Here is a 15,945-nt window from a genome sequence, read left to right as displayed (position 1 = left end):
AGTTTTAGGTTGCTCTTCGTGTTTTGTATCATGTACATACATGTATATGTTTATGGTAGATATTACAGAAATAGTACTTGTCTTGGTAGGTGATCCAGATGGGCAGCAGTATTATAGCTATTTCTGGTATTACATGAAAATATGTACAGACCTCTCAAATGACTAGATGGAGAAAAGAAGCTCAGAAATTAGCAAGTGTGCTGGTTTTGGTAAAAGTAGTAGGCTCTGGCTCAGTATTCTACTACACAGTATTCTGTGTAGTTGGAGGGAAAGAAAACAAGACCATTAAATGATGGCGAAGCAGAAGATGTAGATGGTTTTCTGTGAAGTGAGTGAAATTTGCTGCTCTCAGCTGCTCACTATTTATGGGGAAAGATGGTTGACTCAGTCATATTGTATAGTTTGGCCAAAAGAAGAAGCACACCATCACAGGGGCTCATCCTAGGAAATACAAATATTTGAAGTTCACATTTGAAATTAGTTACCAAGTTTTTAATTTGGATAATTTACTATGATAATTTCATGAAGAAGAAACCTTTGCAGAATATGGTAGTGCAATAGTTACTGCTTTATTTCTGCCTATGCAGTATTAATGCTAATCGTTTTTAATACTATAGAATAATTAGTAAGTAAGGTCATCCCATGAAGAACCAGGTAAGCCTAAAGATGAACCAGAGAACTGTAGCTGTTACTTCTAAGCTTTGGGAAAAATAATAAATCACAATCCTGTAAATACAGTAATAGCCATAGAGGAATACATTACAGTGTATTCATATATTGTATATCTTCGCAGATGTATAATAATAATAAGTTTCCTGTTGGAGTTGCAGTTTAAATCATTTTTTAAAATAGAAAGTTAAAACAGCATCAAGTAGAACTTTGTTGATGTAATGACAGTATAATTTTCCAGTTTCCTTCAAGTTAAGGGTGAGACTGGGATTGCCAGCACTGCTATACTGTTTAAATTGAAGTGTAGAGAAATAACATCAAGACTTTGTTGTCCTTTTGGTTGGCAGTACTGGCTAAAGTAATGCTTTGTGGATGGTGTTGGACTTGCCCATCCATTCTGTTGCAGTTCTTAGAGCTCTAGCCTTTCTTTAAGCTTCTTTTATTTGCTTGTTTCTGTAAGTACTCTTAAAAGGTATTGTTCGCAAAGGCTGTAGCTTGAAGATTGTTGGTATGTGATAGGCTGTACCTGCTATGTAGAATATAGTTCTAAGTTGAGATCCTTGAGGTGGTAATAGAGACTGTATCTGTTCAGACTGTATTACATAATGTGGCTTGGTTAAGTGCCTTTCATTCTGCAACTTGCGCAGCATCTTGATCCTGTGTTTAAAATAAGCAGGGTAGACTTTGCTCATTTCCAAAAAAAATGCGGGGAAAAAAAGAGAAATGTTTACATTGTGATATCCAGTATATGCTTTGTAAACAAGTTTGTTATTGAACTGAAACCTGAACTTGACTTGGGGTCAATGGAGATGAAAAAATGCAAAGAGTCACTGTATGAATGTGGTGAAAATCTGTAGTGAAAATAAACAGTCTCCAGCAATCAACTGGGAATGCTGTTGTAGCATGCTGGTTTTAAACGTAACTATTTCTTTTGCTTCTGTAAATCCTGTAATCCTTTCCTTTGGCAAAAAAAAAAAAAAAAAAAAAAATTCATAATTACACTGTGGCTGGTTTGTCAGCAGGTACTGAACTTGTACATATCTGTTTTTATTGGCTCATAAATTTCTGTCAGCATGAAAGGTGCTTCTGTAGCTTCTTGCTTGTTGCAGCTGGAACAGAAAATTGCCAAGATGTTCTTGAAAGGAAAAAAAAAGCAGCAAAAATGTGGTATTTGAAGAGCCAAGAAGGAAAAAGCACTTAAATACTTTTTTTTTTTTTTTTTTTGCCCATTTTCAACTCTTTTTGCTTACCTTCATAGAATTTAAGTTAGTGTTCAATGGTTTAGGTTGGAATAGACTTCGGAGATTATCAAGTTTCAACCCCCCTGCATTGTGCAGTGTTGCCATCCACTAAATCAGGCACTCTGTCAGGTTGCTCAGGGCCTCATCCAGTCTGGCCTTGAATGTCTCCAGAGATGGGGCATCCAAACTTCTCTGGGCTGCTTGTTCCAGTGCTTCACCACTCTCGTGAGTGGAAAAAAACTTCCACCTAACATTCTAATCTGAGTCTCCCCTCTTTTAGTTTAAAATCAATCTACCTTGTCCTATCACCTTTCAGACTGTATAAAACGTCAGTATCTTTCCTCATTAAAAGCTGCTTTTAAGTACTGGAAGGCACAATGAGGTCTCCTTAGAGCCTTCTCTTCCTTAGGCTGAACAAGCCCAGCTCCCTCAGCCTCTCTTTGTAGGAGAGGTGTTCCAGCCCTCCATCATAGTCTGACCACCCTTGTTGAAGATAATATATTTATAAAAACATTTTTTTTTGTTAACAGCAAGAAATGAGCCAAGGAAAATTTCCCACCTTTATTGGATGTGACAGGGAATATTGTCACTGAGGATGAGAAAAAAGCTGAGGTTCTCAATACCTTCTTTACTTCTGTCTTTAATAGTCAGGCCAGTTATTCTCAGTATTCTCAGCCCCCTGAGCTGGAAGACTGGGAAGATGAGCAGAATAAACCCTCCATAATTCAGGAGGAAACAGTGACCTGTAACTGCATCTGAGCTGTCACAAGTCTGTGGGGTAGAATGGGATCCAGCCAAAGTTACTGAAGAAGCTGGTGGAGGTGATTGCTAGGCTGCTTTCCATCATTTATCAGTAGTCCTGGCCCATTGGGAAGGTCCTACACAACTAGAGACTTGCTGATGTTACACCCATCTACAAGAAGGGTAAGAAGGAGGACCTGGGGAACTTCAGACCTGTCAGCCTGACCTCAGCACTGGGGAAGGCCTTGGAGCAGCTCATCTTGGGTGAAGTCACGTGGCATGTGCAGGACCACTAGATCAGGCCTAGCCAGCCTGGGTTCATGAAAGGCAGGTTCTTTTATGACCAGGAAAGGGTGGGTGCAATCTGTGTGGATTTTAGTAAAGCTTTTGACTGTCTCCTACAATATTCTCCTGGAGAAGCTGTCAGTCATAGCTTGGATATGTCATCTTTGCGGGGTGAAAAAGAAGGAAATGCACAAGCAGTGGAAACAGGGACAGGTACCATGGGAAATCTTAATGAAGACACTAGGCTGTGTAGGGTTGGGGTCAAGAAAGCTAAGGCACAGCTTCAATTAAACTTGGCTAGGGATGCCAAAAAGAACAAGAAAGGCTTCTACAGATACCTCAACCAGAAAAAGAAAGTCTAGGAGACCTTCCCAGTGAGTGACACAGGCATGCTGGTGACAACAGACAAGGAGAAGATAGAGGTACTTAAAATTTTTTTTTGCTTTGATCTTCCCTGGTAACTGCTTGCTATACAGCCCTCAAACATTTCATTTAGTAGGAAGTGATTGGGAAAGCAATGTAAGAGAAGATCAGCTTCATGACCACCTGAGGAAACTCAACATCCACAAATCTGTGGGTCCCAGTGAGATGCATCTCAGAGTCCTAAGGGAACTGATGTAGTCCTAAGCCACTGATGTAGTCACCAAGTCACTCTCTATGGTATTTGAAAAGTCATGGCAGTCAGATAAAGTCCCTGATGACTGGGAAAAAAAGGGCAATATTACACCCATTTTTAAGAAGAGTAAAAAGGATGACCCTGGGAACTACCAACCTAACAATCTCACTTCTGTGCCTGGGAAGATCATGGAGCAGATCCTCCTGGAGGCTATGCTATGGCACATGGAAGGTGGGAAGTGATAAGGAAGAACCAAGGGCAAATCCTGTTTGACCAATGTAGAAGCCTTCTTTGATGGTGTAACTGCATCAGTGGACAAGGAAAGAGCCTCTGATGTCATCTATCTTAAGTAAGGCCTTTGACACGATCACAGAATCACAGAATTGTAGGGGTTGGAAGGGACCTCTAGAGATTGAGTTCAACCCCCCTGCAAAGCTGGCTCTGTACAGCAGATTGTACAGATAGGTGTCTAGATGGGTCTTGAATATTTCCAGAGAAGGAGAATCCACAGCCTCCCTGGGCAGCCTGTTCCAGTGCTCTGTCACCCTCACTATAAAGAACTTCCTTTGCATATTGGTGCGGAACTTCCTGTGTTCCAGTTCATAGCCGCTTCTCCTTGTCCTGACCCCACGGACCACTGAAAAGAGGTTGGCTATGTCCCTTTGACTCCCACATTTAAGAAATTCATACACATTAATCAGATCCCCTCCGAATCTTCTTTTCGCAAGGCTGAACAGATGCAGGTCACCCAGCCTTTTCTCACAGGGGAGATGCTCCAGGCCTGTAATCATTTTTGTGCCCTTCTGCTGGACTCTCTCCAGGAGATCCCTGTCTTTTTCATATCAGGGAGCCCAGAATTGGATACAGTACTCCAGGTGAGGCCTGATGAAGGCAGAGTAGAGGGGAAGGATCATTTCCCTTCACCCGCTTGCTACGCTTCTTTTAATGCACCCCAGGATGCCGTTGGCCTTCTTGGCCACCAGGGCACACTGCTGGCTCATGGCCATCCTGTTGTCCACCAGGACCCCTAGGTCCTTCTCCGCAAAGCTGCAGGTCATCCCCCAACCTGTACTGATACTTGCAGTTATACCTTCCCAGGTGTGAGACTCTGCACTTACTTTTGTTAAACCTCATCTGCTTTCTTGCTATCCTCTCCAGTCTGTCCAGGTCTTGGTGAATGGCGGCAGAGCCTTCAAGTGTGTCAGCCACTCCTCCCAGCTCTGTATCCCTGGCATACTTGCTGAGGGTGGATGCTATCCCCTCATCAAGGTCATCAGTGGAGATAATGAACAAGACCGGACCTAGCACCGACCTCTGGGGAACATTCCTAGTTGCAAGTCTTCAACCAGATTCTGCACTGTCAATCACCACCCTCTGAACTCTGCCAGTCAGCCAGTTCTCAACTCACCTCACTGTCCATTCATCTATCCAACATTTTCTCAGCTTTGTTATCAGGATGTCGTGGGAGACATTATCAAAAGCCTTGCTGAAGTCAGGGTAGATGACATCCACTGCTCTCCGCCCATCTACCCAGCTGGTGATGCCACCATACAAGGCTTGACAAGGTTCGTTGAGCATAATTTTTCCTTGGTGAATCCATGCTGACTATTCCTGATGACTTTGTTCTCTTCTAATTGCTTGAAGATGGCATTTAGAACAAGCTGTTCCATCACCTTTCCAGGGACAGAGGTGAGACTGACTGGCCTATAGTTTCTCGAATCTTCCTTCTTAAAGACCAGAATGACATTGACTATCCTGTCTTCTGGCAACTCATCTGTTCTCCAAGACCTGTCAAAGATGATACAGAGCAGTTTGGCAGTCATATCTGCTAGTTCCCTCAGCACATGTGAATGCATCCCATCAGGGCCCATGGATTTGTGCATGTTGATCCCACGTAGACACTCCTGGACCACCCACTCCTCAGCTAGAGGGAAGCTCTCCATTTCTGAGGCTTTCTCTCTTCCATCCAGGAGTCCCAAGGTGGAGTCTTTTAAGTGAAGACTGAAGCAAAGAAGGTTTCAGCATCTCTACCTTCTTAGCATCCCCTGTTACAAGGACATCCCTGTTGTTCAGCAGGGGACCCACATTATCCCTACTCTTCCTCTTACTGTTAACATACTTAAAAAAACCCCTTCTTATTATCCTGGATTTTCTTTAGTAGCTTCAGCTCCAAGTGAGCTCTAGCCTTCCTTGTCTCTACCCTGCAGGCCCTGACAACACTCCTATACTCCTCCCAGGAGGACAGGCCCTTTTTTCCACATTTCATAGACCTTTTTCCCTTTGATCTTATCCATGAACTTCTTGCTCATCTGCACAGGTCTCCTGCCTTCCTTCCCTGATATCCTACTCTTAGGGATGCACTGATCATGAGCTTGGAAGTGCAGTTTAAATGTTGCCCTGCTCTCATGGGTCCCCTTATATTTTAGCACTCTTAGCCCATGTGATATCTCCAAGTAGGTCCCAGCAGAAGTTGAAGTTGGCTCTCCGAAAGTCTCGGGTAGCAATCCTTCTTTTTTTGCCTTAGTTTTTCCACTCAAGGTATTGAAGTTCACCATTTCATGATTGCTACATCCCGAGCTGCCCCCAACCTTCATGTCCCTAACAACTCCATCCCTGTTCGTAAGAAGCACCCCCTGCCTTGTTGACTCCTCCACCACCTGCTTGAGAAAATTGTCTTCAGTGCACTGTGGGAATCATCTGGACCATGCATCCCTGGCCATGTTGCTTTACCCAGCAGATATCTGGATTCTTTTTACTGAATGTAGTGTACTACTTTTTTTTGTCTGCGTCATCATATGTTCAACTATTCCATGTTACTGGTATCAGTGAAGCAGAGTACACTGGGATGTGTTTTATCAGTTGTCTTCATCTCTGTCTTACTACAGAGTAGTATCATTTACTGTTATATCACTACATCAGTAGTACCATTTGAGATAGGAAGACAGAGGGGCTGAGATGAAGTATTGCGGTAGTCTTATTTAATCCAATTCCCAGAAATGCCAGAAGTGAGTATGCCATCAGATACATTCTGTGCACAGTGGTCCTGACCACCTAGGACCTGGCTGATTGCCAGCAAGGATTTCAGAATGTGCCTGTGGTGGTTATGAGGGTCAAGTTTCTGATGTCTCCCTGAAGTGAGATATAGTAACAGCTGTGCATTTCTATCCTGTTGCTGAAGAGGAGTGGGATTCATTTTTTGATTCTGATTCACACTCATGTGCTAGAGTGTATTTCTGATCACCTTTCAAATGGTGTTCAATTCACTTTCAGTTGGGTGTCTTGAAAGCACCTCTTACATCAGAAGACTCCAGGAGCTTCGAGTGAAGGAATAGACAGAATAATGGTCAGCAGTTTTTGAAGGTTTTGTCAAGGAGTCTGGGCTGAGGAGGAGTTTCTTGGCAATATAAAGCATCAGTGACCCAGTGCAAAAGGATATTTTTAGGGAAATGGGAAGTTCTGTTCCAAGTGCTTTAAGCCACTTCTGAGTATTGGTCCAGTAGTTTTATCTGTCTCTGCTTCAATATTCCCATCAACTTGATTGAATACTTCTTGTAAGATAAATTGAACTTGACAAAATGAAATTCACTCTCATACAGCCAATTTATATGGATGATATTTTCTATTATAACTTGGTGTAGCAAGTATACAGAAAAAGGACAATAAATACAAATGAGTAAAAAATATTTAGTTCAACGTTTTATGCCTTTGTTTCATATAATTACATCATTGCGTTTGACAGCTTTTGTTCATACCAATAAGATGCTGACTTGTGAGAATTCTTGTAAGACTTACTCTTTATTTTCCCCTCTTCCAAAACTTGTAATAAGCTGCTGATTTGTAAGGGACTGTCTCAGTTTGCCTTGTCTTTTTTCTCTGCTCTATCATTTTCCTTCCTGAGGTCCTCAGCCCAGTCTAATTACTGTCGAGTGCAGCAGCTGCTGCCTCTGCATTGCTTAAATCGGTAATAATCTCTGTGTGTCTGTCTGGTCAAGTGAATTCGCCTTTAACATCCAGCAGAGACATACCATTCCCACAGTGCATCTTGGTTTTATTTCCTGTTATCTAATAACACGTTAGTGTACAGTCTGCATTAAAGAGAACAAAAACTGTCCTACAAAATAAGGAAAAACAAAAAAGCACAGAATAGAACTGTTTTTATGAACAAGTGTCTCATTTAAAGCATTGTTTTTTGAGATCCATAGACTGAGGGTAGGGGGGGTTGGTGGTTGGAAAATCATACTGTACATCTTCGTGTTATGTTGAACTCATTCTAGTGAGTTAAGATCAGCTCTCTTTCCCTACAACTTATTGTCTGATCGGGTGCATGCAAGTATCCAAGATGTAGAGCAACACAAAGGGATGTTGTGTCTGTTCATGTAGCATAAAAACATAAGATGAGAGAGCATAGTCTGAAAATATGATTACAAAGAAGTGATGATTAAAAAACCAACAAAACATAAGTGATAAGTGATAAGTGATGATTAAAACAAAAAACATCAAACATAATTCCTCAAATATTGGTCCTTTCAGAACAAATATGACTACTGGGGTGGTGTGTTTACACTGATATTTCAGTGGCTGCATTTTTTTCTTTACCTACAGGCATGCAGGGGAAGAATTAATTAAATAGACAGTAACTGTAAAATCACAAAATAATTACCAGTAATGTAAGAATCACTTTTGGTAAGCTTACTTTCTTTGCTCTTTTTTGTGCAGTGTAGAGCTCATATAATAAACATAACGTGTCAATAAGATATGGGGGAAAACCATGCGAAAGGTGCTTTTAAAGGTGTTGTTTCTTTTGTATATCTTATTTACTTAGTTTGTTCATTTCTGTACATTAGAAACTCAGCTGCACCAGCAACGTGATGTAAGGAAGATTCGTGGTAGTATGAAGTAAGGGAACTGGAGACAGAAAATAAGAGGGAAAGGGATGCATTAAAGCTTAGTTCCTCTCTGTCACTCATTTTGTTGTAAAGCTGTTAAACATTCTTCAGGCTTATTTTTCATGATTCAATAGAAATTCTACAACCTTGCTAGTATAATTTAACAAAATATCTGCAATTCCAAAAATTACTGTACAACTGTAAAATTGCCAGGTGGTAGTAATGCTGCATGTTTGTACTGGTGCATCTAAAGAACTGTGGTCATTCCTTGGCACTAGCACACTTGTGTTCGCACACTTAATTTTATGGTAATAACCATGCATTGACTCTTCTGTCTTCCAACTCTTCCTAGTTTCCTGCCCCTCACTTTGATGGTAGCTTCCTCAGTTTGTACTTAAATACATTGTCAAACTGGCATACTAAAAACAACTTGGAATTTGCAAATGATGTGAGCCTTAGAGTTGTTTCCTTTTTAAGGTAAGAGCTATTTTATGGCTTCTATTTTGACAGGACGGGGCAAAAGAGAAACTTGTCATTTGTCTATGATTTTGTGATGTCCCTGTCAGAACTACAGGAATTTCATGAACTCCTAATACTCAGTGCATGCTGTGCAGTGCATGTATTTGGATTTCTTTCTGATGCTTTTTGAATGGTCTTCCTCTGCATTTCATAATATGTTTCATACTCCTAGGCAGTAGGCCCCTGCCATATTTGGTAAGGTGACTCTGAGAGCTTTTCCACTTGCCTTGTCTGATGGGTGTCACATTTGGGCCATAGAGCTGGTTGAGGCATCCTGGGGTGACTGTTTTCTGAATACTGTTGGGATCCTCCTTGCCTTTGTGCCTCTATGCATGCTTGCGTGCATGTATGTGCATGTAGATAAAAGCCTTTGAGAGGCTGACTAATTTACTTTCATAGTCCTGATATTCCCTTAAATTGGTTGATCAGAAAACTAAGACTCAGGGGTGTTAGAAAGCAAACGTTCTTTATTCTTGGCACCAGATGCATGAGGGGATCCTTCCAAATCAAATTGCACATCCTTTGCACAAAAGATCTTCAGCTTATACACATTACACATGTTGCATATAGAGAGGTTTTCCCATTCAGTCCATACATATTCAGTGCTTCCCCCAAAACTATTAACATTAGATTCTGCCTCTTTGCCTTGATTGCACAATACTTGCTTTCACAACTAGCTGATTCAAAGCAAAACTTTCCCTTCTCTGCTCAATGCAAAGATTTCAGGGAACTCCCTTATCTGCCCAATACAGACTGTTCAGCATATCATCCTCATTTACTTCCTATTTTCAAGCTATAGGGTCACCCATCAACAGACAATAGCAAGCTTAATAATATCATTACAACCAGCTTGGTTCTATGACTAATGGGGTGGGGGGACCCATGGACCCATACCCAGGGAAAGGGGGAAAAGGGGAAAGGCTAAGGAGATGGGCTTAAAACCAAAACAGTGGCAAAGATCTGAGGAAGAAAGCTAATTTACTAAATAAAATATTGGAATGCAAAATAACAAAATATAATACAATATAACTGTAATTGAAGCCAATAAATCAAATAAATGAGTGTGCAAAAACCAAGGGTCTTACTCTAATGCTGAAGACGGAATGGCTAGGGAGCACACATGCTACAGAGATGAGCAGAAAGGGAAAGAGGGGACATCTTTCCCTCTGAATGGAAAATGGAAACAGAACAGTGAACAAACATCTGGAATATGTAGTTCTCTTTTGAGAGGGGTATACCTGGAACTACTGATGGTCCATGGAGCTGGAACATTAACTTTTTTACTCCCAGTGCTCTAGTGTGACGTTATGGTGTGGAATACTGATAACAAAAATCATAAAACCAGGATAAACTTGTATCACTGGAAGTAACTGAAAAAAGGTCTAACTGAGGTTTCCTTACCTGACATTGTCTCTGTTCTTCTTCATGAGTGTGGAGAAGAGCTTTTTACCAAATGACCAGTCACCATCTGCAGCAAAGGTCAGTCAGTAAATAGACTCCAACCTTTGGGTACCAATTAATCCTCTACAGAATTGAAGTAATTCATTTTTCTCCTCATTTCTCTTTTATATGACTCTTATTCAAGAATTCTCAAGTATTGGGTTGCTGCAAAACTTCTTTGTATAGGATGGGATTAGTGGTTGATGCGTGGTTGTATTTCTAGTCATTTTGCTTTATTTATTTATTTATTTATTTATTTATTTTAATGTAAATTAGTTTTCTGTAGTGAGCTTAAGTGTTTAGACAAAGAAGATTCGTCCTGTCATAAATGATGACCTGACTGAGTTGATAAGAACAATTCTAGGTAATTTATGCACTCCTACTTTCTTTCCTATAACTGGAAATATATAGTAGGGATAAAAATGGTTTGGGATCTCCAGAGGTATCTCTTGTCTTGTGCTGATCCGGCTGCTAGCTTTGCTCCAGTCCTCTAGTATCCCCACTCTCTGTCCCTTTTCCCTTTTCTTTCTTCTTTTTTTTTTTTTTTTTTTTTTCCACCCTCTAGTCTGCTGCAGCTGTTGGAATTTCATCATTGTCTCAATTTCCTATTAACATCACAGACCCTTCAGTTTCAAGGGGAATGTCAGCTGTGTGCCTTGCGTATGTACTATTGTTAGGTGATCTGTATCTAAAATATATATTTTAGTGTTGAAAAGCTGTACTCCTTGCTAGAAGGCACACTTACTTAAGATTGAGAAACATTGAATAATGAGAAATGCATACTTGTCAAAAAGTTTTTAAACTTTGTTGGTATGATCTGCTTTTTGAACTCCTTTGTACTGTATTTTGTCTTATCAGTATTCAATTTAACAATAGATGACAGTATATTTATTCCTTTTGGCAGTCTTAGTGCCATGTAATTCATATATACTCCTTTGGATCTCCTTAACACTGGTCTTACTTTTTTGGTTGGTGTATAATACTTGTGCAGAGAGAGTATTTGCAACATAAATCACAAACCCTAGGACAACGCCTGTATATTTAATTTATAAACTGCTGGGAGACAGAATAGGCTTTTCAGTCATGATAAACAGGAGGCATGTTGATGTGTACCCTACATGCATGTATGTGTGTATCAAAAGAAATGGTGTGAGCATGAATGAATAAAAAGTCATGGAAAACACGCTATCTCTGATGCAGAGCTTCTGCACTTTTCACATGCGTGAGCATTGCAGATGTGTTCAGTGTTACATGTCATTGTTTATTGACTCATTTGAGGAATGGGTGCATATTGTTAATTCTGTTGTGCAAACATGGCCTTACTTTGTGCCATCAAAGGCAGTTTAAAGTAAAATACTTCTCACTGGACTTTCTGTTATTCACTATCAGGAAGTGGCACACCTCTTGGACAATTCTGGATATTTTTCTCTATTCTAATGCAGTTATTTCGTTAAATCCTTTGCTGAAAATAGAGAATGCGGGTCCTTTTGCAGTTTTAGTTTTTTGTACAGTGCATGGTTTTAGGATGCTTTCCTGAGGACAGGGGTTGCAAAGCTGAAGATTTGCAGGAGTGTAATGCTTGACATTGATGTTTATCTGCTGTGATAGTAAATCATGCTGACAGTGAACACAAAACCAGCCAAGGGATGGGTGGTGAGTGTTTGAGATGATGTGACTAAAGCATTGTTTTGAAAAAGGAGATCCTGTTTAGATTAAGCAAAAAAGAAATTTCTCTGTGGATGACTGTTCAGTTTTATCTATGAGGACTTAGTCTCTGAATGATTGCTGTTTCTCTGCTATGAGCAGAATCCAGCAGTTACTCAAAAACTCCTCAGCATCACTAAAATAATTTTCTACTTTGTATCTTGCTACTGCTCTTCTCTTTAGGATGCCATAATTTTGTCTATCATAGACAAATTTGAGTTCTAGGGGACCTTTAAAGGTAATCTAGTGCAATGAACAGGGACATCTACAGCTAGATAATGTTCCTCAGAGCCTGGTCCGGCCTGATCCTGAATGTCTCCAAGGCATGGGGCATCCACCACATCTCTGGGCAACCTGTTCCAGAGCTTCGTTACATTTATTGTAAAAAAAAATTTTCCTTATATCCAGTCTAAATCTCCCCTCTTTTACTTTGAAAAAGTAGCTAAGGTACTTCTGCTTTTTGCTTTGAACACGCAAGGAAACATACATCCATTGTCTACCCATATACTTTTGAAGACATAGATTGAAAGTTTATAGAAGATTGTATGTAGAGAGATTTGAACCTTTGGGGGTATTACAAAGATGCTCTGCAAGAAGCACAACTAGTCTCTGTTGCCCTTTTTTCTGAAGAGATTTTAATGAAGTGAATGCAATGTGGTGTCACCCCTTCTATAGGTTTAGTTACTGTAGTGGTAACAGTGGTCATTGGTTGTGAAATCCGTAGATATATTGCCTTTAAGGAAGGTCCCCTAAGTGTGAGTTATTTGCTAGCAGAGCTGGTTCACTGACTTCTCATATCTAGTAGTAATCCTGAGTGTGGCATGCTGAAAAAGATGAAGTGGTAGTTGCAAATACAGTTTCACTAAGTTCTCACTTACTTTGGTTGCTCAGAGTGAAAGCAGGGTCTTGCTGTGTGACCTAGGCAGAAAGCAATGAATGTATGGTTCCACTGCACAAAATCTGAGTGTTTCTCCACTTTGGAGCTCTTGAAATTCCCCAGTGATGAGGACTAAAACACTCCGTGTTTTAGTACTTCAGTTAGGCTGCTCTGTACTGCAGAACGTTTGCTGATATGAAGGCAGAAATGAATACCTTTGCTGCTCATCTTTGATTTTCTAAGTTGAAGATACCCTTGGTTGAAATCTTTATGGGATTTTAAGAAGCTTTGAGGATTGCAGATGGTGTCTCTTAGACTGTGAATCAGCAAGTTTTGATTTAAGAGGAATGCAGTGGTATTGTGAAAGTCTTCAATGGATCTTTCTGTTTCTTATTTTTACTAATCAGAAGAGATTTGCTTTCTTAAGCTGCCTGTGACTTTTTGGCCTCGTGATTTTGATGTATTCCATTCAGGACAGAATGCTCAGCTTCCCTCCACTTCATGTTGAATAACAGTAGTTGAAAGCTCCATCTGGTATGGTTAATATTCTCATTAAGCAATGCTTAAATTGCATTTTTATTTTTTGTTTCTTGAACTAGCAGTTGTGATTACTTAAATGTACTTTAAATAATGTGTTTAAACTCTGCAAGCACTGGTGTTGAAAAAAGGTGTTGAAAACAGACTTCCAGCTTGTTCTGGGGTTGTGGAACACTTACATGTTTTGTTCTGTGGACAAGAGTTTTTGTATGGACTTATCTTTCTACAAGTTTCATCAAATCCTGTCTACTTTCTTCTGCCAAATAAATATTGCCTAATGATCTACAAATACGTTCCTTCAGCTTAATTATTTATAAATAATAAAAACTTTTCTTGGCTTAAACATGTGAAAGTCATTGACAGAAGTTCATAGCAGCTTATAATGTGCTGTGTCTGGCAGTGTTCTTTGAAGAACCAGTGGTACTATGGAAAATCAGCTATGCATTATAATGTTCCCAATAGGCATAAGAAAATAAAAGAAAATAACATCTTTACTAGTATGGTACTAGTACCATGGTACTAGGGGCACTAGACTTTAATGTACTTCTCATTCTTAAGCTGAGCAATTGAATTCTTAGTTTTTTGCAGGATATGAAATGATTCATCTGCAGAATCTGTGCCTTCATAGGTGGCATTAGTAACTAGTTATAATTTAAACATTTAGACTGTTGCCAAAGCATTCTAAACAATTGCTTCATAAACAATTTGAATAAGTGTTTTGAATTCTTTTAAAATTCTGTGTTCTTACTTATTTTCCATGTTGTGTCCTTAACTTCTGCTCTGTTAAAATACTAATGGTAGTGTCATCCAAAGTTGGGAAATAACTCTTAACTCCCATGTAGTATTAGAAAGTGGGCATTCTTATTCATAACACTGGTGATGGATATCCTGGACCAAGCCAAGTGCACCAGCCTGAAGTCGGATACATCATTTATACATTTAGAATATACATATGCAACACAACATATTTGTTACTTTTCTGGGAACTCGGTGAATGTATGTTAATTTCACTTGAGTGTGTGCAGAACAGCCCTCTGGTGGTCATCAGTGGTCCCAACATTCCTGTTCTTCATTTTTTCTATTCCTCCTCTTGACTGTCAGATGACCCTTTTTGATTTTCTGATCAAGTTGGCTGTTTTTCATAGAGTCACAGAATCACAGAATTGCCAGGGTTGGAAGGGACCTCAAGGATCATGAATCTCCAACCCCCCTGCCACACGCAGGGCCACCAACCATCCCACCTAATGCTAGACCAGGCTGCCCAGGGCCCCATCCAATCTGGCCTCGAACACCTCCAGGGACGGGGCATCCACAACCTCCCTGGGCAGCCTGTTCCAGTACCTCGCCACTCTCTCTGTAAAGTATTTCCCCCTGACATCCAACCTAAATCTCCCTTCCCTCAGCTTAAAACCATTGCCCCTTGTCCTGCTGTCACTTACCCTTTCAAAGAGTTGATTTCCCTCCTGTTTGTAGGCTCCCTTTAGGTACTGAAAGGCTGCAATGAGGTCACCCCGCAGCCTTCTTTTCTCCAGGCTGAACAAGCCCAGCTCTTTCAGCCTGTCCTCATAGGGGAGGTGCTCCAGTCCCCTGATCATCTTTGTGGCCCTCCTCTGGACCCTCTCCAACAGCTCCCTGTCTTTTTTGTACTGGGGGCTCCAGACCTGGACGCAGTATTCCAGATGGGGCCGAATAATTGATTCTGCAAGGATAAGCAGTTCTTCTGTCAGTTAGCCCTTCTCTGTCTCATTCCATTCTTCTTTAGTTAATGTATGACCACCAAAGTCAGCATGACTCTCAAAGATAAGACCTGTTCATTGTTAGTTTCCTCAAGCTTACATTAGCCTAACCATTATTATCAGCTGTTAAATTTTAATTTCTACTATTTGTGACTTCTATCTATGAGTTAATTAATTTTATTGATATCAGTAGAATTGCACACTCCATCTGCAGCACCATTTCGAAGGAAAGAAAAGCAAGGAAAGGCAGATTTTGTCCATGTTCATTCACTTATAAATAAATCCTTGCAGAATAATAAGGCCATTGTCATTGGCTTCCAACCCCCCTCCCCCCACTAAACAGTTACAGACTTCATATAAGAATAAAATCCCTTTAGCTGGGTACCTTTTTACGAGAAGTCTATATTATATTACATATTTCTAGCTGCTGGCTCAAATTTCTGAAGTAGGAGAAGCAGGATTTTTCTGATTACAAGCTGAAGTTTGAATTTCCAGCCCCACTGCACTCCAAACCTGCTGGCTACACCAGGCTTGTGGATTTAATGTTCAAGCTACATTCTTACCATTCTTTTCTCACAGGAAAATATCTTTAACTGACCATCTAAAATTCCTTTCTCTGCTGGATTTCCTGTCATCCTCAGGAACTTTTGTGCCTTCTTTATTTTGAATGTTAGTATGCCTCTTAAAAATAATG

At 40.3% G+C, this 15,945-nt stretch overlaps 1 protein-coding gene across 10 annotated transcripts in view; it reads left to right on the top strand.

The window, feature by feature from the left end:
- Positions 1–15,945, top strand: part of TSPAN9 (tetraspanin 9) — a 163,236-nt gene that overhangs the window by 38,364 nt on the left and 108,927 nt on the right. The gene's annotated exons all lie outside the window — the stretch shown is intronic.

This window comes from Phasianus colchicus, chromosome 1 (assembly GCF_987193195.1).
Source record: "Phasianus colchicus chromosome 1, bPhaCol1.hap1.1, whole genome shotgun sequence".
Taxonomy (NCBI): domain Eukaryota; kingdom Metazoa; phylum Chordata; class Aves; order Galliformes; family Phasianidae; genus Phasianus; species Phasianus colchicus.
This window is presented reverse-complemented; position numbering and strand designations above follow the sequence as displayed.